This window comes from Monodon monoceros, unplaced genomic scaffold (assembly GCF_005190385.1).
Source record: "Monodon monoceros isolate NGI ecotype Baffin Bay Population unplaced genomic scaffold, NGI_Narwhal_1 Super_Scaffold_15, whole genome shotgun sequence".
NCBI lineage: Eukaryota > Metazoa > Chordata > Mammalia > Artiodactyla > Monodontidae > Monodon > Monodon monoceros.
In genome coordinates this window covers 31,971,595-31,992,890 of record NW_021703771.1, presented here as the reverse complement: position 1 = coordinate 31,992,890, position 21,296 = coordinate 31,971,595, and the positions used below count along the sequence as shown (strand labels likewise).

Sequence of the window (21,296 nt, the reverse complement as noted above, 5' to 3'; positions counted from 1 at the left end):
AACCACAGCCTATCCTCTACACAAGAGGTTTTTGCTGGCGCTTTGTTCTATTATAGCCCTTCTAACTTACATGATTCTTACCATATCTTGAATATTGTTAGATTCCTGGTGTAGATTTTAAGTCATTGACAGTAAATGTTGATCTTTTAAAACAATAGGCAATGAGGATTTTCATAAGACCAGACTTCAGTTTTAAGAACAGGAAAATGTATCTTTATACTTTATATGTTATAGATCTTTAAAGGATCCCACTAGTTCTAAAGTATTCCATAAGGATGGTTTAACGTATATAAAAAAGTTTTTAGTCATTCTGTATTTTAGCAAATAGGAAGCTACTAAATCTTGCACTGTATATAGCACTATATTAGGTGAAATGTATGACAAGCAGGGCATTTAAGATACCATTCCTGCCTTCAAGGATCTTATGACTGAGTAGACAAAAACCACATTAGAACTACAACTAAATTATCATTAATGGATGCAACATGTAAGTAGGTGATGTTCATAGTGCTTGTAAAAAATAAAATAATGTATAACCAAATACTAATGGGACAATTCAGGGGAGTTTAATGGAAAATAGATGATGTAGCTTTTGAAACAGTGAATAGACATTGATTTAAAATGTGATTTGAGGGCCTTCCCTGGTGGCTCAGTGGTTGAGAGTCTGCCTGTCGATGCAGGGGACACGGGTTTGTGCCCCGGTCCGGGAGGATCCCATATGCCGCAGAGCGGCTGGGCCCGTGAGCCATGGCCGCTGAACCTGTACGTCCGGAGCCTGTGCTCCGCAACGGGAGAGGCCACAGCAGTGAGACGCCCGCGTACCGCAAAAGAAAAAAAAAAAAACAAAATGTGATTTGAGGGTATCTTCATTTCCTAGGGCTGCCATAACAAATTATCACAAGCTTTGTGGCTTAAAATAACAGACACTTAATTCTCTCATGGTTCTGGAGGTCAGAAGTCTGCAATCAGGGTGGCGGTAGGATTTAGTTGCTTCTGGAGGCTCTGATAGAGTATCCTTTTTGCGTCTCTCTCCTAGTTTTTGGTGGCTACTGCCTCAGTCCTCACATGGACTTTTTCCCTGCATTGTCCTTTCCCCTACTTTTCTAAGAACAGTATTTTTAGATTTAGGATCCACCCTAATACATATGATCTTATCTGAAGGTCCTTACCTTAATTATGTCCGTAAAGATCCTTTTTCCAAATAAGGTTACAGCCACAATTTCTGGGTAGACATATGTTTTGGGATGCCACCATTCAACCCATGACACTGGGTATGCCAGGTATACTGAACCACATAGTAAGGAAAAAAATCAGGTTCCAGTCAAATGTATTTTGGACTTGATAAGGATAGAGTGCCTTATAATAAACATTTCAGTCAGTTTTACCAGTTATTCTTAAGTTTGCCTTTCATAGACACTCTTTTTTTTTTTTCATAGACACTCTTGAAAAAATCAAATCTTAATATTTATATACAGGCATGTTCATTGTAGTATTTTTAAAAAATATAAAACAGAAAGAGTAATTAAATATCTATGAATAGAAGACTAAACAATATGAAATTTCACTTGATAAAATAAAATATTCCTTAAAATGATGTTTTCTGGGAATTTTTAATGGCCTTAGAAAGTGAAGTTTAGAAAAAAATACAGGAACAGCTCTTTATGTTAATACAATTATGTATTCTATGCAATAACCAAAACGCTATCAGGAGGAATAATTATAGTAGTTATGTCTGGTGGTAGGATTATGGAAGATTTTTTTCCCCACTTTTTCTACTGTAAGACTGTGTTAATGTTATAATCTAAAAAATAAGCATAATTTTTATTTTACTCTAGGAATCGTTGTTTTATTCAGCATAATTATTTTTCTTCTATATAGTTGTTTCATAACCTATCACCCAATTACCTAATTTTTTGGTAAAGGCTAGGGAAAGGAAACTAAAATTTATGGGACACCAGCTAGCATGATGCTCTTGTCACTATGCTAGTTGCCCTACAGACATAACAATGCAGTTCCGTTGAGGAGAGTAAGGCTTATTGAGGTAACAGGTCTTGCCTGGGCTCCCATTTCCAGTAAATCATGTAGATAGGATTGGATTCCAAGTCTTCAAATTTCGAAGTTTGTGATAAATTTATACTAAAATATGTCACTTTTGCCCATCTTTTATATCCACAGTTTGTTGTTTTAGGTGGTGACGGTGGTGGTTTAAACCACCAAGATACTGAAGGAGCTTGGTAGTATTTGAAAGAAAATCAGTAAAATGAGGGTTTGTCATGTGAGGGGAAAAATGCCTATCTATAGATGTTTAGTTTTCAAGTCAGTTCAATATAATGTGTATAGCCAATAAATGAAATAATTAATTTTTAAAGTTACTGAAAATAACAAAATTACCTTATTTAGAGATCAAAAGTTGGGAAAGTAAAGGTGTGTTAATTTTTAAAAGAAATTCCAAAATGCCTCCATTTTAGGACTTAGTGCTTAATAATGAAGGCTCTAGTTAAGAGTACTTTTAGAATTTTGGAAAATTTCCCAAAATGTAGAGATAGTGAAGGCTTTAGTTCACTGAAGTATTTGTTTTTGTATTAATAGCTTTAGTTTTTGGAATGCTAAAATTAAAAAAATTTTAAACTCATCTCTAAATTGTAAAATAGAATTTTGTCATATCAGTGGCGACAGTATTTGTTACTATACTTTTAGTTTGTGAAGGACTGATATTCAACTCTTCTCAGGGTATATGACAGTTGTTAAAATATTGAAATATTTTTTAGCTCGTTGGGAAATGGATACTGCTAAGAACCCTCCAAGTGCAGCTCCTACCAACTCATAATCCAGCAATTAAAGGGTTAGTACCTGGACCAGCAGGAGGCCTCCAGGATGTAGTTTTAGCCCTAGGGCAGCTGTTCCTATTAGTTGGTTTTCTTGAAGTTAATCACCCTATTTCCTCCTTTCCTGTACCAATGCTGACTTCCCCAGGCCTCAGTGCTGGTCTGGGGTGGTAATGAAAGAATACATTTGCCTGTCAGCCTGGCATCCTTACCACCCCACCTTTCTGGTGGACAGTTGTCCATTCATACTGGTTGTTAAATATTTTAAATATTATACCTGATTTTTTTTTATTAATACTACTAGAGTTTAAAGATTTATTAGTGAAGACCAGTATCTGTTTCAGTAAAGGTTAGTAGATAAAAGCAATGATCAAGGATGTAGCTCTGGTTATTAATGACAGTTTCCTTCAATTAAAAAAATTTCTTTTACCATATTTATAGTAGCCTCTTTAAAGTCATTGCTGAACACAGCATGTGGCCCATTACCAGCCAGGTTTTATTGACTGCCTTTTTTTTTCTGTGAATGAGTCACATCACCCTGTTGCATAGCTAGTAATTTTGAGTTGAAAATAAAAAGTTTTAGCAACTCTAGATTCTATTCATCCAGGCTTTTCCTTGAAACATTTTAAATTTGATTTTGTTAAAAAATATAGAGAATTATCACTTAAAAACAAGAATAACAATTATATATAGTCACTTTAGCTAAGAAATTTTTATTCTTTTTATATAATTTGTAGACTTGGCACTTTGAACTGAATCATGTTTAAAATATTGTGTTTATACAATAAAGAGAAAGGATTTTTACAGATTTGTGTAACAGTACAATGTTATGTACAGTTTCTATATTTATGGACACATTTGTAGAAATAGTGTTATGTATGATAGCTTTCAGGGCTAGCTGAACATATAATTGCAGAGATCATTATCTTAAAACTACACATCAAGGGGCTTCCCTGGTGGCGTGGTTGTTGAGAGTCTGCCTGCCGATGCAGGGGACACGGGTTCGTGCCCCGGTCCGGGAAGATCCCACATGCCGAGGAGCGGCTGGGCCTGTGAGCCATGGCCGCTGAGCCTGTGCGTCCGGAGCCTGTGCTCCGCAACGGGAGAGGCCACAACAGTGAGAGGCCCGTGTACCGCAAAAAAAAAAAAACAAAAAAAAAACTACACATCAAGACACATAGACTGATAGATATTTTTTGTGTGTGTGATTTTTACTTTCATAATGCCTTATGAAGTCACACAAATTAGATAAAAATTTGACACATAACCGTCTTTATTAAAAATAAAATTTCCTGAAACTGGAACCATTCTAGAGCATCTGAGACCATACCTATGATACAGCCTACCTAAAGAAACGAGTTTTATATCCTGGTGGGTACAATGAAATTAAGGGAAGAAATTAAGTCAGTTTGTTCCTCTTTTATCACTTGCAAGTCCAGACTTATGGAATTTTCTGTAAATGTTAAGTTTGACTTTGGTAATCTTATCTCACTGCTATGCCGTATCCAGGGTTCTTCTTCTGTATCTTTCTGCTTTAGTCTTTCTGCATACCGTTAACAGACCAGTTAAGAAAACAAAAAAAACAAAACAGACCAAAAAACCCCCTGCATTGACCTACTAGAGAATGGACTTGAGGATACGGGGAGGGGAAAGGGTAAGCTGGGACAAAGTGAGAGAGTGGCATGGACATATATACACTACCAAACGTAAAATAGATAGCTAGTGGGAAGCAGCCACGTAGCACAGGGAGATCAGCTCGGTGCTTTGTGACCACCCAGAGGGGTGGGATAGGGAGGGTGGGAGGGAGGAAGATGTAAGAGAGAAGAGATATGGGGACATATGTATATGTATAACTGATTCACTTTGTTATAAAGCAGAAACTGACATACCATTGTAAAGCAATTGTACTCTAATAAAGATGTTAAAAAATTTAAAAAAACCAAAAAACCCCTGCATTGATTTGGTCTTTTGCGTTGCTATAGAGAGGCAACTCTCAAAATTGATATGGGGACACCCAGAGTTTGCTAAGACTCTTCACGGGATCAGCGAAGTTAAAATCAGTTTTTGTAATAGTATTATGATATTTTCTTTTACTCTCATTTTCTCACAAGAATAGAGTTGAGTTTTCCAGAGGCTACATAATGTGTGATGTCATCATCACTGACAACTAATGGAACGAATACTTTGAAATTTTGTGTTGTAAAAATTTCTTAGTTTCAATTTCTCAGGTAAGAAGTATTGATAGATATAACCCAGAAAAAGAAAAGCTGTTTGAGGCCTCAGTAATTTTTAAGAGTGCAAAGGAGTCCAAAAGGCAAAACGTTTTGAGAACTACTATTATAGGGGAAAGCTCCTTATGTATGACATTGGATTCTCTTCATAATCTACATCCAGCCTGATTTTCAGCCTAATGTTCCCAGCTGCTTTCCAGTATAAACTTCAGCCAGACTATTTCTGCTTTTTCTAAAATAACATTACTCAACATTTTCTCAAATGAACTTTGCTAATTAGTAAGTTTCGTCTTGCGTTTTCTTTTTCATGATGTCTTCCTTTATTCATTGACATTTCTCTAAATCTTACCCATTCTACTAAACTCAGTTTGAACTCTAAGTACTTTATTTCCTCTTGCCTGGGTCCAACAGCACCATTCATTTATATTCATGAAATAATACCTTGACCCCAAAGAACATGCTTTTGGATCTGGTGTGGTCTTAGAAATCTGGGCAATCTCAAACAAAATTTTGATTGCTCTTATACCATATTCAGTTGATGAACTGATGCTAGTGAAAGAGTATTTATGGAAAGAAAAGGCAGGTAACATTTGAATTCAAATTATGGGCCAGTCACTATGCTAAGTGCATATATACCTCCTCAGTAAGTCATTACAAAAGCCTTATTGAGTAGTGTCTCCATTTCACACATACAGGAAGCAAAACTCATTAAAATCTATCTCGATTTATATATTATATATTCAGAAGGTTGATGAGCATCTCTCTGTGTTTCATTTGCTCGTCTCTGTACTTCCCTAGATCTGGGCAGGGACCATGTGCTTGGCCTCTGTAATAGTTTATAAGTAGAACCTCGTATTTTGTGCTTGCTCTTTATTCTCCTCCGATGTACCCCTACTATCCATGATGGTAATTTCTGTAGGCCTGAAACTATATAGTTATTAACCGCTTCACACTGTCCTTCTACCTATTCTCACGTGCTCACAGATTAATAGACTGTGCTGCTATCACTGCCTTTGAGATTGGGCTGTAGAGAGAGCAAAGCAGGAGTATTGCAGGGCATGTGGGAGTACAGACACACTCAACTTTTATTTTTGAATTTCCTACTTTCCCTACTTTTTCCACTTTTATAATTTTTAATAGCTTTTTAATGATTCCCATTGTATATTTCCTTTGGTAAGTAAGTTTCCTAATAATTAACACAATTAAATATAATCTTAAATTTTCCCTGTCTTTTTTTTTTTTTTGCTTTTTCATATTTTACTACAGAGGTACTTCTGGTGTATTATTAGTTAATATGTAATTTGTAAACTGCCACTTCATATCTTACACATACAAAATCATTTTACAAAAATGTTCTAAAAACTAGTAGATAAAACATGTTCTGTGCTGGGCTGTTACTGGAAGGTATCGTTCCCTGTCATTTTTAAATATGTTTTCAGTGTTGTTTGTTTATCTTTTTTTTTTTTTTAGTATGGAAAGCCAAATTAATCTCATTTGCAAATTCTCTGTCATGCTCTTCTGATCATATTTCCTTGCTCATAAATTTTCATTGGCTCTTTACTGTTTAGTGAATTAAGTACAACTACCTAGCTTGTTAAGAATCTTGTATAAATTAAGTATAATGCGAGATGTGATCTGTTTTGTGGTTCGCTAGGGATTGTCAGGTCTAGCAGCAGTTATGATTTTATTGAGGTTTGATATAAAATTTCCTTTTACAAGAGAGAATTATATAATTCTAAGATTTATTGTCAGAAGAAGTAGTCTGTGTAGGCAACAGATACCTCTTTGGTGTTCAACTGAAAATCAACTTTGAACAATTTAGTAAATTTGTCATCAGTGAAAACATCAATCTACTTTTCCAACCTTATTTTTCATTATTCTACATCTACTGTTAATTTCAGATGTCTCCCCCTAAATGTACTCTTTATCAAAAATTGCTGTTTTAAAATATTCATTTTGCTTTTCAGTGGTTGAGTTGAGCAGTTGAGCTTTTTCTTATACTCTTTCCTCAACTCAGATTATCCCTTCTACATTCTTTCCTAGTATCATAGGTGCAGTATTCTTTTAAATCTCAGTGAAAATACTGGTCAGAAATTTTAGAAAAGGTTTCTCCTCTCCTAGCAGTAACTCTGTATCAAAGCAAGGCATTTGCTCTGAGTTCTGAAATCATTATCCTTTTTAAACAATTTGTTTGCTCATCCTTATCCTGGGCGGAGTTTATCTCGGCAGCTTTGGAAGTTGAAATGGGTTATTTCAGGTTTTGTTTTTGTTCCCATTTTGGCTGGGGATGAAGGGAGCTTTGTCAAATCTGTTAGGCCCAGGCAACAGCAGAGGGAACCCTGAATTTCTGTTGTATTATTCTGCCAGCTCAGAGCTCATCCAGCAACCTTAGTTGGGAGGGTGTGTGTGGTGTGTATATATGCATGTGCTTATGTCACATTCAGTGTTCCTGCCCCAATTTACTCTTCTCTTAAGGGGATTCTTCCTCTGGCATATATTTTATTGATTATTTCACTGAAAATGTGTATATACTTAGGGGTGGAGGGGAGGAAAAAAGGGGAGGAAAAATGGTTAGAAATTACACATGCTCAGGTTACAGTTTTATCTGGATATCTGTGTATATGTTTCATTTAATGTTGCTACCTTTCTGTATAAAATCGGAGGATATCTTTATTGTATCTCCAGTTCTAAAGGGTATTTTTGCTGGATATAGATTTGTAGGTTATAAGTTCTTTTCTTTCACCACTTGAAAAATGTGTCACTTTTTCTGACCTCCAAGGTCTCCAAAGAAATATTCACTGCCATTCAAATTACTGTTCCCCTACAGGTAATTTGTTTTTTCTTTCTCTTGATCACCTTTCAAGATTCTTTCTTTGACTTTGCTTCGTGTCTATAGATTTATGTCTTTTGTCAGGTTTGGGAAATTTTTATCCTTTATTTCTTCAGCCCTTTACTTTTTCTCCTTTCTTTGTTGGACTGCACTGATGGGAATGTTAGTTTTTTTGTTATTGTCGCACAGGACCCTGAGATCTGGTTTTCTTTTTCTATTCTTCAGTATGTTTTCTCTGTTGTTCAGATTGGATAATTATGATCCATCTTTGAGTCCACTGATTCTTTCATGTGTTGTCTGAATTCTTGCTGTTGAGCCCTACCAGTGAGTTTTTAATTTAGGTTGTTGTATTTTTCAGTTCCCAACTTTTTTTGGTTTTGCTTTATGTTTCTTTGCTGAGACTTTGTTTCATTTGTTTTGAGTGTGTTTGAAACTGTTCTTTAAAGGATTTTTATGATAGTTGCTTTAAAAGTCTTGTCAGATCATTCCAACATCTTTGTCATCTCAGTGTTGGAATCTGTTGCATGTTTTTTCTCATTTGAGTTGAGATTTTCCTGGGTTTTATGTTATTTTCAGTCATACTCTGTATATTTTGGGTATGGTGTTATGAGACTCTGGTTCCTACTTAAATTTTGTTACCTGTTACTCTCTGGCTGGGATAGTTGTCAGGACTTTTTCCACACGTGTCCCCAAACCCTCAGTGCTAGTCTCATTACACAATAAGGTTGGGGAGGAACAATTTTTTTTTTCATGCTGTTTGGCTGGTGTTGTCAAAAAGTTTCTGTTCATGGGACTTCCCTGGTGGTGCAGTGGTTAAGAATCTGCCTGCCAGTGCAGGGGACACGGGTTCGAGCCCTGGTCCAGGAAGATCCCACATGCTGTGGAACACCTAAGCCCATGTGCTGCAACTACTGAGCCTGCACTCTAGAGCCCGCAAGCCACAACTACCGAGCCCACGGGCCACAACTACTGAAGCCTGCGTGCCCTAGGGCCGCGTGCCGCAACTACTGAGCCTGCATGTTGCAACTACTGAAGCCCGCGTGCCTAGAGCCCGTTCTCCGCCATAACAAGAGAAGCCACCGCAATGAGAAGCCCGTGCACCACAACGAAGAGTAGCCCCAACTCGCCACAACTAGAGAGAAAGCCTGCGCGCAGCAACAAAGACCCAATGCAGCCAAAAATAAAATTTAAAAAAAAAAAAAGTTTCTTTTCATCAGGGCTGCCCTCCATCAGTACTTTGTTTAGAGAAACTTCTTGTATCTTGGGTGTTTTGTTTTATTTTGTTTTGTGGGTGGGTTCTGTACCCTTTCACTTTCCTAGTTTTGAGCTTCTTCAGCACCTGGTTGGGATATAGAGGAGTCAAAGAAAGAAAGAAAGGAGCTCACTGCCAGGTTATTCCTTGAATCCTGAGATCCCTATGCAGTCTCACTTCTTATTTCCAATTTTTAGAGTCTTCTGATGTCTGTTTCATGTATTTTGTCTAGGTTTTTTAGATGTAATAAATAGGGTAAGATGAAATGTGTCTACTGTCTTTTGCCCAGCCATACAGACTTAAAATTATAATACAGTCAAATTTATCAACATCCTCTATGGTTTGTGCCTTATTTTTGGTTATATTTTCTTGGAAATACTAAGCATGATTTGGAGATACTGCTGGTTTGGTTCCAGATGACCACAGTAAAGCGTATATTGCAGTAAAGCGAGTCACATGAATTTTTTGGTTTCCCAATTCATATGAAAGTTATATTTATACCATACTGTAGTATATTAAGTGTGCAGTAGCACTGTGTCTTAAAAAATAATGTAATACCTTAATTTAAAAATACTTTATTGCTAAAAAGTGCTCACCATCATCTGATAGTGAAGGGTTGCCACAACCTTCAATTTGTGAAAAACACACTATCTGCAAAGTACAAGGTGAAGTGCAGTAGAACGAGGAATGCCTGTACTATGACCCAAGTTTATGAGATCCTTTTCCTATATTTTTCTTCTAATACATTTAAGGTTTTGTTTTTCACATTTAAGTCTTGACTCTCTCTGAATTTTAGTTGTTATTTTGGTGAGGGCAGGGTTCTAATTTTATTTTTGTTACCTAAGGAAAGCCGACTATTTCATCATCATTTTCTCTCTATACTTTCCTGGTAAATTTGAAATGCCATCTTTATGATATTCTAAATTCTACTGTTGTCTTATGGGTATTATGGAGCTTTCTATTGTTACATTGTTGTATATGTCTGACCTGGCCTCGGGACTATGCCGTTTTAATTACTATTATTTCAGAATAAGCCTTGAACGTAAAGCAAATTCCACCTCCTTATTTTATTCTCATTTTTCAGAATAACATTAGTTATTCTTCAGCCTTTACTTGAGCATTTTCATTTTGAAATCAGACTTGTAATTTCAGTACATCAAAGGACCTGTTGAGATTTTATAAGAATTGCAGTGACTTTGTGGAATACTTCGGGGGAGAATTGATACTTGTATCATGTCACCTCTCCATCCATGACCATTGTATATTTTCCACTTTTTAGGTCCTTTTTGACCTTCAAAAATGTGTTATAATTTTCATCATGGGTCATATATTATCTTTTTTAAGATTTGTTTCTGGGGATCTTATATTATTTGTTGCTGTCTTTTAAAATTCCTCCTATGTAATGGTTATCATTGGGGTTTAAGAACACTATTAATTTTTGTGTGTTTATATTATATCCCACAATACTGCTAAATGCTCTTATTAATATTAATAGCTTATCTATAAATATCTTTGGTTGTCTATATACATGGTGATAACAATCTACAAATTACAGCAGTTTGGTCTCAATAACTTTGAGAGTAGCCCAGCCTTAGACACTGATGTCTTTGGCTTTTCTATCTTAGTGTATGTGTGTTTGTGTTGTTCTAAATATTTCCTCTTTTATGTTTTTGAGCTAGAGAGGGTAGTGTACATCAGCTCATTCTGCTTTATTGAGTGAAAGTTACAAAATTCACTGTTCTCATGCTAATGGACAGCAAACAATTAAAATGATCACAGGATAATGACTAAGCTATATGTGTGTGATTACTAAGAAAGTTTTTTTGTTTTGGAAGTCTGGAACTTCTAAATATTTTACTATTTAAAATTACTATTTTATTGAATTAAAAGTTGAAAACAGAGGACCATATAGTTAGCTCTGAGAAGAAAAACTTTCATAAACAGAAATGTAAAAGTAGTATAAAGTTCAGAAGTGCAAAAGCATTCAGCCTATATTTTTTACTTGTGAAAAAGAGGCTTAACTATATTTGGAAACATCATTTGTCATTTTAAGTTTGGCTAATTGAATATAAATATACACTTAAAGCAAGTTTTAAAGGACTAGTGCTTCTTTGATTAATAGCAGTTCCAGACCTCATTTTAAGGGGAAAATCCTGTTAAATTACTTTTGTGTCCTATTCTTAAAAAAAAAAAAAAAAGATTCTTTAAATATACGAATCTTAAACCTCCTAATGACATCTGTAACCCTAAAATATTTTATTTTGTATTCTTTTCCAGGTAGACACATAACTGAAAAAAGTAGAGACTACTTTTAGTAACTTCACATCTAAAAAATTCATATGTATTCTATTTATAGTAAAGATAAATGGACTCTTCTGACTGAATTAACCAGATCATTTTATAAAATTATCACTCGACCCAGTACTTTTAGATAGGAAATATAAAATGTTTTGCAAAAGAATCCTAGAAGTGAGTTGTAACAAGGTTGATGTTTTAAGGGACGCATTTGAGGTATATGAAAAACCATCATTAAGTAGCTATTTGCTGAATTATGAACTTGTATCTCTAAAAGTGTCTTAATCCTATATGCTTCTAAAGGGCTAATTTGTTGTGCCTCATTAGTAGTTTGGAAAGTATCAGAGTATTAGTTTGTCTTAGCTGATTTTAAATGGATCTGACTAGTCTGTGTAGAAGATGAAAGAGAATAAACAGCTCTTGGTGGATTGTGGCTGTGGGCATGAGGTATCAAGATGTTCAGTGGGGGGACAGACGCTACTTGTGGAGAGAGCTACCGTGAAGTTTTGTGTGTGCCTAAGATAAATTTTGCTGCACACTTTTTCAATATTCAGTACGAGGGTTTTATGTTAAAGCTAAAACTAGGAACTTACTAACTTTGTGATTTCATTAGTTCTTTGTTTTATTTATTATTTCTTAGGGAGCAAAAATGAAAATTACAGAAATAATTAATAATTTTAACTTCTATTATACTCAAGAACAGATTGTCCCAGTATATGTGTGGCAGTACAGTATTTTGGGAAGCTGCTGAGTGAATGACAGAGTTCTATGGTCAGATAGTCAGGTAGTCTGATCCCTGTGAGAGACTGATAATCCTATGAGTATAAGAAAAACTAAGATGCCTTGCAGTGAACTTAACTTATCTAACTTTAACTTAGCATTTTCCAAACTTAATTGAATATAGATCATTTCTTTCCCAGAAAAATTATTACTAGAACTTGATTTGAGAAATGCTACCCTGGAACATTTTCACAGATTTAGTGAAGTCATGTTCCAGGGGGAAGAGTTAGTCTTACTTTTGATAGTTTTAAGAAATCAACCTCAGGTAAATGTTCTATGTTGCTGTGGTCTTTGGTATAATGTATTTGGTTCTGAACAAATCTGAATATATTAAAAGTACTTTGTTTTAAACCAAACTTTCTTTTCAACACTTACAACTCCTTAAAATATTTTATGGATAATTATGCTTTTAAAATTTTGTACTGTTGATATGTGTATTCAAGAAAATTCTATTTGTTGTTAGTAGTGGCTTGCAAAGCATTTTTTTGGTAAAACAAATAACTCAGATACATTAATTATAAAAGGAGTGTGAATTTTCAGCACAGTTACTGAATGGTTGAATATTTGGACTTTAATCATGGTCTAAAACTAATGATAAACTAACTCTTCAGGTCTTCCCGAGAATACGCAGAAATTGCAGTATCAAATAGTGTACAGATTAAAGATTATATTTTTCTAGACAGTGTTGTTCTGTGCCAAAATAAGATCTCAAAAAAATGTTGTCTTTTTTAACGTAGTGTCTTCTTCATTGCTGTCAGATTCTGTTTTAGAAATGTCAAGATATTCTTAGAGTAATGAAACTTTCTCCTCTAGGTAGAAGGCGTTTTTTTATTTGTCCATTTTTCCATGCCCTTTTATGACATTTAACGCAACCTCCTTCCACATCATATCAATTTAATTCTGATTCTGGTATTTTAGGACAGCCGATAGCCATTTTTATTGTGAGAAAATACAGTTTTTTGCTGTTGAATATTTTAGCAACAAACTACTTATCAGAGATCTTGGTCAATTTCTGTCAAATTTAAGACATTAATTAAAGTTTTTACTTCTTCTTTCTCTAATTTTCAATTTCAACTTACAAGAAATTTAAATATCACCAACTTTATTTTGTTTATGTTACTTGGCACTTATGTGTATATTAGGGTACAAATTGAATAGAATGTCATCTTCAAAATGTTAGATTGCTAAAAAATCTTTGATCAAAAACCTTAGATCAGAATGATTGATTGGTAAAGCCCAGATCCAAGCTTTAGAGACCCTCCCACATCTGTGTTCTGAAGAAGGCCCTTTCATTTCTTATGTATTTCCTATTACATAGAAGGAGAACAAGCAGGAAAAATAGCTTGATGGGTATATTTTTAATTTTGTGCTTATTAGATTGTTTACTTTCATTTTTCTCATACTTAACTTCACATTTGAGAGTTTTGCACTTAAACTGGTATTCTGGATTTCAAAAGAAACAATAATGTAAAAAAAAATACTACACTTAAGCATATTCTGAACGTCTTATGTACAGAAACTTGAAGTGTTTGTTCCATAAGTCATACAGTTTGGTCAAAATCTATGCAGTGGGCATCGTATAACTTTTGGTTGGCTCATGTAAATAGAATTTCTGGACATAGTTCTGACAGGTTGGAGGGTAAATTGGATGTAATATACCAAAATAACATTTTCCTAGCAGACAGTTTTGAACCTGAATACATGGTAGGACAAAATAACTTCTTATAAGAATAGTGAGTTTGGTTTTAAATATGTAGATCATGAAAATATGTCTGGAGTTATAAACAAAACTGAGTTGGAAGGGCAAACAAGTCCAAAAAGACCCTGGTAACATTTCTGGAATAAGTTAGAAATATAATGTCACCTGAGTTTTCACATATAATTCCTAATGGATCTGGTGAAACATGCTAAATGCTCTGTACTTGGGGGTTAGGATTTCCTGAATCTTATTAACTTTGCCCTTCCAGTTTCGTAAAAGATTTCATCTCTTTTACATGGGTGTATTTAAACAAACAAACAAACAAACACAAAACAGCAAGATGATATAAACTAAAGGTAGTTGAGAAAGGCAAAGGAAAATATGGGCCAGGTTAAAAAGAGGAGCCCAGAACAATACTGATGCACTAATGCATGTAACATTATGGAGAGACGCCTGACCTGGTTTATAAATCACAGTGACCCTTTCTTTGCCCAGGAAAAGCTATTCTTGAGGTAAGAAGCAAAAATATTTCCCAAGGGCTCTTAAAAAGAGAAAGATAAGTGATCTGATGAAACAAAGTGTCAACAATGTCTGTCCAGTAGATTCAATGATAGGTTTTATGGACCTTTTAAAAAAACAATAGGTCTGGCATGTAGGAATCTATGGGTCTCTATAAAGTGGAAGGGTAATCTGTGTTTCCTTTTCACTTAGGGAATTACAAATATGCCATATGTCCCCATGTTCAAGTATTCAGTATCGATGACTGCCATATATTTGCTGGGGTTCTCACTGCTTGCTTTGCATGGTAGTGCAGGACTGTGAAAATCACCATGCAAACTGAAACCATGCAACATGATCTTCATAACGGAAAAGTGTTTCCAGAGGGGTTTTGGGCAGCAACCTGTAGTCAAGCACATTCATGTTTTTACTGCAGAACTTTCCACACCAAGTGTAAATTTACGTATCAGTTCAGGTCAGGTTTTGCCAGGAAAGATTAAAAAAATACTTTGTCTCTCAGAGTTGGGTTTTTTTTTTTTTTTTTAATCTTAGAATTGGAGGTACAATTATGGACCTGCATTAGGTGTCTGTGGGAAAATGCATTCACATTAACAAATTTGGAGGCCAGAAATATGTAGCACTGCCTTTGGTTAGTTTTGGAAGCATTGGTAGGGGCCTGGGGCGCCTTTCCTAGTTTGTGACCTTCATTTTATCCTGTATCAAAAATTCAGAAGCCTGGATAAGGAACTCCAATAGGATAAGATTTAGGTGTAAGGTAGGAAATAGTATAATTGCGTTGCATCCTAAGATTTGAAGCAAACTTATGATAGGCATTTAACTTTTATTTTCTATAACTGAATTAATGCCCAACTATAGAGTAATAAAGTGGATCAATTTTACTCTTAAAGATGATTTTCAGTTTTTAAAATATTTCATATAAATTGAAAAAATCTGCATTGCTTTATTTTATGTAATTTAAATGGAAAACTGGGGTATTAATATTTGTATTGGTCATGCAAATGAGTCTCTCCATCTTGAGGCAAATTTTAATGTGTAAACCTGGATTTATATTGGAAATGAGCATGAAGGAATGACCTAAGGGCACTGTTCTCAGACATGTTTGGATCATAGACCAGTGAAAATCTGATGAAAGCAGTGGACCCTGTCCCCTGGAGTTTGGATTGGGGAAGCAAATACGCACAAATATATGCAGGTTCTGCACAGTATATTCTAACGGTTCACTAATTTCAGGCAAGGGAACCCTTGTAACCATTCTTTCATAAAGCAGAGGGTGCCATGACTTGGGAATTATAATCCTAGACTACCTTGGTTGGGCACAGCATTCACTGGAATCTATACAGACTTGCATGGCCCTTAGTTTTAGTAGGACACTACAGATTTTAGCTGTGCTGTGCTGGCTGTTTTCCTGTATTGGGGATCAAATGTTTTATATAAGAGTTGTGGCATATATATATATATTGTTAGGTACTACAATAACCATTATTGTGTCAGTCATGACATAAAAGCACCTGAAAAGTTTTGTAAACTTTATTCTATAAAAAGTGTGCAGTTATAAAAAAACATAGATTTGGTTAGTGAGCTTCCTGTTTTATAAAAGTTAGATGTGATACATATATGCAATGGAATATTACTCAGCCGTAAAAAAGAATGAAATAGTGCCATTTGCTGCAACATGGATTTACCTAGAGATTGTCATAGTGAGTGAAGTTAAGTCAGAGAAGGACAAATATTGTATGATATCACTTATATGTGGAATCTAACAAAACGGTACAAATGAACTTATTTACAAAAGAGAAATAGAGTTACAGATGTAGAAAACAGTCTTATGGTTACCAGGGGAGAAAGGCAGGGAGGGATAAATTGGGAGATTGGGATTTACATATTCACACTGCTGTATATAAAATAGATAACTAATAAGGACCTACTGTATAGCACGGGGAACTCTACTCAATACTCTGTAATGACCTATATGGGAAAAAAATCTAAAAAAGACCGGATGTATGTGTATGTATAACTGATTCACTTTGCTGTACAGCAGAAAGTAACACAACATTGTAAATGAACTACAATCCAATAAAATTTTTTTTTAAAAAGATTGATTCTTGAAGACTCTAGGGCAAATACACTTCATGAGTTTTGATGATACAGCATGCATTTTTCAGATATTAGTATATAGCCAGTAACATATGATAGTTCCAGGGAAGCTGTACTGTCTTGGCAGGCATAATTTACTCTTTGAACAGTCAGTTCTTCTAAAACTGAGCTGCCTTGGGTAGGGCAGGGACTTTATAATTCAAGCATACTTCAAGTTTCTTCCCCCAAGGCATCCACAGAAACATAAGAGCATTCTATATACTCATTAGTATCTGAGATATATTTTGAAAATTTGAATTTATTCTTATAATTTACCTCTGGAATTAAAAAAAATCTCTGCTTAAAGGATCTGATGAATAAAAACATTCTCTGTTAATCTGAATTCTTGCACTTTCTTGAACAATACCAAATGCTTATGCTTTCTTCAGAAATTTCTAGTTTGATATGGTGTGATGTCAGTGAGAAAATACAGTCTTATAATAATATCCTGAGAGCTTGATAGGTCAGGGCAATTTTTTTAGTTCTTGATTTGAAAGCAAGTTTTCTGTTGTTGACAGTGCTTTGGTCACTCTTCAAGGAAGTTGTTGTCAAAAAGGCTCGTCCCATAAACACTGCAGCAGAACTACAAAGTTGCTATAAACCTAAAATGCAAGTCCAGAGCTGGCTAATTTTAGGATTTGTAGGGAGCTGTGCTTTCTGTAATTTCTATGACTGATCTAAATAGCTTCTCTTAGATGTATAGTTTTCGTTTTCACAGTATTGTAAAAAAATATTTTTCATGTATCAAAACTAGAACTATATGAAATCTTATTTTTGCAAAGCTTTGTGCCACTACAGCTGTAAATAATTTTCCTTAAGGGTACTGATTGTACTTGGATTCATCATGTATTTGAACTTTTGTTAAATTCATTGCATAGAAATATTTACTGCCTATTGTTCTTGGATAAAGTCATCACAACATTAGAGGGCACGCCTATTCATATTATGATAAATATTATGTTAGATCACATATTTTAAACCATTTTGTATCCTGCAGGTCATTTTCTGTGTATTTTGTTGTGTAGTTTTACATCTCTAACTGGAGCTTTGTGGCACTTTTGAAAATCAGTGTGAATTAAAAGTTAATTTTATCTTGAGAATTTCTGTACGCCACATTTTTTTTTTTATTCCAAAGGATAACATGCTCATTGTAGGAAAGTTTTAAAAATACAGAAAATTACAGAGTCTAGTATATATCCTCTGAATCTTTTTTTGAGGCAAGGATGTATAACATTAAAAAATGAAAGTTGATTGTTTATTATTAAATTTTTCCAGTAAATATTTTTGCATATTATTAAGGATTAGTTCGTATTGCATGACATTTGATGGCTGCAGAGTATTCCCTTTACTGGATATAATATGTTTACTGTGCACTTCTGATGACTTTTACTTAAAAATACCATTTATTATTCATAGCAGATTGAATATTGAGGGAAAAGAGCTAAATAGGATATTTCAGAAACTAATTTGATATAATGGAGAAAAAAATTTTCTCTTCTAGTTTTTAAGTTGTTTCTTCATGAACTGCCGGTTAAAGCGTTTCCTTTACATTCCCATTTATCAATCACATTACCATAAGCATAGACTTCCGTTTCTTTAAGTGCAGCGATTCACTGGGTCTAGTTGAAAGGGAACTAGAAAGGGTTCTTTGTCTTTTCTGTAGATGGGTGATAGTTATATAAATGATGCACTCCCCTAGGCATACTAATAGGATGGGCCATGGGTTATCTAGTTCCTGGTGTTCCACTTATAATTCTTTTTTTAAGCAAATTTATTTATTTATTTATTTTTGGCTGCATTGGGTCTTCGTTGCTGTGCGTGGGCTTTCTCTAGTTGCGGCGAGCGGGGGCTACTCTTTCATTGCGGTGCGCGGGCTTCTCATTGCGCTGTCTTCTCTTGTTGCGGAGCACGGGCTTTAGGCGCGCGGGCTTCAGTAGTTGTGGCGCATGGGCTTAGTTGCTCCGCGGCATGTGGAATCCTCCCAGACCAGGGCTCGAACCCGTGTCCCCTGCATGGGCAGGTGGATTCTTAACCACTGCACCACCAGGGAAGCCCCAGTTATTATACTTTTTTTCTCCATTATTCAGAGCGCCTCTGAATGCAAGCTAATTTTGGATCTGTTATATTTAAAAAATAAACAAAAATTATTTTCTTTAATTACTTTAATATGGTACCTTAATTCTCATTGCTGTCTAATTTATATGTTGTAAATATTTCTTTTATCTTAAAGAAATATTAGGCACCTTATCTGTAGCGTGTAAGGCATAGCACTTGTGTTGGGCAGTCAGTCGTGTCTAAGGCAGGGCCAAGCCTCAAAAGCTAATAGTCTAAAAGAATAATATCTGTGGTCTTGCCTGTTTGCCTTAAAAACATTTTCATTGTATAGTGCTTTGTTCCCTCAAGTTATAGAAGACTAAAATACTTTAAGTGTCTTACTGTTGTTATTTGATATAACATATAAAAGGTCTTTTGGAGTTAGAACTTTGCACATAGTTGTCCTTCAACAAATGTTAGTTTCTTTCTGCATCATCATTGGGTTCTTTATTCTTCTCCTAACCCACTGTACTTCATGAGAAGTAACCCCAGGGTATATACTTGATTTATGCTACACTGACACTTTGAACTATACCTGGCTGTTTCAGTCCAGGAGAAAAGAAAAAATTGATGGCTTTCCCCTCAGTTTTAGAAGCGACAGTATAGTTAAGTTGAGTGGCACTTATTTGGTACTAAGTAGAGTATCCTTTTGACTTAGCCCTTGGCAGAACAATAATCTGTGGAATTGATTAAGGAGAATACCTTTTGAGAAGGCTTGTTAAAAGAAGGCTTTTATGTTAAATTTGATCTTTTTTGTAAGAGAATTAAAGCTATTGATTCATTCCTACATTTGAGACTTTTCATACTAGAAAGGAAAATAATAATCAATTATATTCTAAGGAAAGCACTAGATACTACTACATGTTATATTTAATGCAGGTGTGCTAGTTGATCTCTAAACATTTTATTTCAGGTTTATTGAGGTATAACTAATGTGCAAAAAACATACATATTTAAAGAACACAATTTAATGAGTTTTGACATATGCGCATACCAGTGAAGCCATCACCACAATCAAAATAATGAACATATTCATCAGCCCTAAAAGTTTCCTCACATCCCTTTGTAATCCATCTCTCACCATCTGCCACTCTCATCCCCAGGCAACCACTGAAATGCTTTCTGTCATTAAAATAAAAGTTTGTTTACAATAAAAAAAATTATGTAAGTAGAATAATAGTGTATGCTTTTTTAAAATCTGGCTTTTTTCACTCTATAATTATTTTGATATTTATCCATGTTGCATGTATTAATGTTTTATTCCTTTGTACTGCTAAGTAATTTTGTGTCGCGTGGGTATACCATGAATCGCTTATCCATTCAATTTTGATGGATATGTGCCTTGGTTCCAGTTTTTGGCTATTAGAAATAACACTGCTATGAACATTCTTTTGCAATCATTTTTGTGGACATAGGGCTTTCATTTCTGGGTAAGTACCTAGAGGTAGAGTTGCGGGGGATATGGTAGATGCATATTAAACTTTTTAAGAAACTGCCAAACTGTTTCCAAAGTGGCTTTCACATCCTCTTTAATACTTCAACTCTTTAATTTTAGCTATTCTAGTGGGTGTGTGGTAACATCTCATTTTGATTTTAATTTGCATTTCCCTAATGACTAATGATGGTTGAGCATCTTTTCATGTGTCTTTTTGGCATCTGTATATCTTCTTTGGTGATATAACTTTTCAAGTCATTTGCCTTGTTTAAAGTATTTTAAGTGGGTGGTTTGTCTTACTATTGAGTCATAAGACTTTTGTATGGCTCTAAATACAAGTCTTGTGTTGGATATGTGCTTTGCAAATATTTTCTTACCATTAGTAGGCTTGCCTTTTCATGTTTGTAATAGTGTCTTTTGAAAAGTAAACACTTTAAATTTTAATAGAGTCCTAATTATTGACTTTCTCTTTCATAGTGCATGCTTTTTGTGTCCTGTTTTTAAAATATTTACCAAACCCAAGAGAAGTAAGATTTTTTCCTTATGTTTTCTTCTAGAAGTTTTATAGCTTTAGTTCTTAGTTTTAGGCTGTGATCAATTTTTTTTTTGTGGTACGCAGACCTCCCACTGTTGTGGCCTCTCCCGTTGCGGAGCACAGGCTCCGGACGCGCAGGCCTAGCGGCCATGGCTCACAGGCCCAGCTGCTCCGGGGCATGTGGGATCTTCCCGGACTGGGGCACGAACCCACGTCCTCTGCATCGGCAGGTGGACTCTCAACCACTGCGCCACCAGGGAAGCCCTGTGATCTATTTTGAGTTAATTTTTGTGTAGGAGGTAGAGGTTCATTTTTTTTTTTTTTGAATATGAATATCTGTTGTTCTGACATCATTTGTTGAAAAGGTTATCTTTTTTCCATTGAATTACCTTGGCACCAATACTGAAAACGAATTGACCATATATGTGACTATTTCTGAATTCTATTCTGTTTCATTGATTTGTATGTTTATCTTTACGCCTGTACCACTGTCTTGATTACTATAACTATATAATATGTCTTGAAATCAGGTAGTATAAGTCCTCCAACTTTGTTCTTTTTCAGAGTTGTTTTGATTATTCCAGGTCTTCTCTTTTCCATATAAATTCTATATATTGTGGTTGATTTTTGATAACTTTTTTCCATCTATTATTATGCAATTTTACCTA

At 35.0% G+C, this 21,296-nt stretch overlaps 1 protein-coding gene across 7 annotated transcripts in view; it reads left to right on the top strand.

Annotated features, from left to right (window-relative positions):
* ASCC3 (activating signal cointegrator 1 complex subunit 3) overlaps positions 1-21,296 on the top strand; it is a 337,033-nt gene that overhangs the window by 98,359 nt on the left and 217,378 nt on the right. The window lies entirely within an intron of this gene.